Here is a 1,762-nt window from a genome sequence, read left to right as displayed (position 1 = left end):
CCACTTTATGTCCAGCACATATTAAAAATATATCTTATAATTCTAGTGAAGCTTTGAGGTACTGAAAGAGTTGGGAAACAGAAAATCTAACAATCATTTAGAACAAAAAATCCATTATTTTCTAACTCCATTTTTCCATCCAGGTAATCACGGTGTGAGACTGTCATATTCCAGGGATTACCAGAGTTTTCGCAAGACATGAACAGGGGACATGGAGTGAGAGTTTCAGGAGCTGCCAAGGAAAAGCAAAGCTCAGTTGTGTAAAATATAGCTAACGTAAAGCAGATATGCAATGAATTTCTCAATATCTTTCTGTTAATGCCAGAGTAAACAGCTGACAGCAAATGAGTCTGCACATGAAATCACTTCAAAAGACAGGATTACTAAGCAATTAGTGTCTACATTCAGGCTCAATTATAATTATAGCTTTTCACAAGTTCTAAACTATACCCCAGGCTTGGGTCAGACAGAAGCTATGGATCGGTCTCCAGTTTGTGGTATTCGTTGACGTGATGCCACCACACACAGCTTTAAGGCCTCCTACACAGTTTACGTCGTAGAGATCACGTGCATGTTCATAGTTGGAGTCATGAGGGGCCCAGACACTCACTCTAGCTAGCGACCACATTTAAAAATGTCTGGATCCCATGTATTTGCCCGTTTACAAATACTAGCTAGCTACATGTCTGGTGTTATGCTTGTAACTCTACTTTGAGGATTAAAAATATATATCTTAACACTCCAGATACAAATTTACTTTCAGGATTTAACTAGCTACAAAAGCAAAACATGTCTGCCTCCAAATTAGAAGAGATTGTTTTTATTTCTCACGAGGGAGAAAATGGCATGTTGGTCCACTGATCACTACAAGAGGAGACAATTGAGAATATGTCTTTAGTCTGACCTATGCAAAGCATTGACAAGTGAAGGCATGTTCAGTACTTCTGGATGTTTTGGCAATTACAGGCACACAGCAAAAGCATTGATGCTAGTTAGAAGCTAGGAAAGAACCGTTTTGCCATCGCCAGCGAAGCTTGGCAGGCTACCTGGCATGTCTCAAGGCAGATTTAGTTGCTTATCCCTCAGTAGCAAAATGGGCCAAGAATCGCCTGAGAGTTTTGGGATCGTTGGACTTATCAGTTGTGTAGGAGCAGTCGACGGGAAACATTCAGATCCGAGCTCCAGCAAACTCTGGTAACAAGTACTACAACTACACAATAGTCCGGATGACAGGCCGCAATGCAAAGTACCACTTCACCATGGTCGATGTGGGCGTATTTGGTCGGGAGGGAGATGCAGGCCCATGCCGACACCAAGGCCAGAGTCCTTGCCGATGACCCAAACACTGAGCCCATATTCCCGCTGAAGGGCAACATGATGTGACCTTATCCAGGTAAAATTCTGTAAATCTATATGACTTGTAATATTACCATGTGAAACTCATACCAATGTGAATAGAAGTAATGACATGCCTCACATAGAAGTGCTCTGGCATCCCAGTAGGAGGATGGGGCCTATGTCCCAAGTATAAACTACAGTTGTTACAGGACACATCTGATAGCCTTCATGATCCTGTTCAACACTAATGACATGCTTCTTTATGCAAAGGTTGTTCAGGCCTTGATGATGCCAAGAAGATCTACAACTACAGTCACCCAAGAGCCAGAAGAATTAGTCCTGAAGCATGAGACAGACCGCTGGCCCATACGCCACACCTGGGTCAGAACAATCAGCAACTAGACCATGAACAACTGGCATCAGT

The sequence above is a fragment of the Oncorhynchus gorbuscha genome, linkage group LG19, assembly GCF_021184085.1.
Source record: "Oncorhynchus gorbuscha isolate QuinsamMale2020 ecotype Even-year linkage group LG19, OgorEven_v1.0, whole genome shotgun sequence".
Taxonomy (NCBI): domain Eukaryota; kingdom Metazoa; phylum Chordata; class Actinopteri; order Salmoniformes; family Salmonidae; genus Oncorhynchus; species Oncorhynchus gorbuscha.
This window is presented reverse-complemented; position numbering follows the sequence as displayed.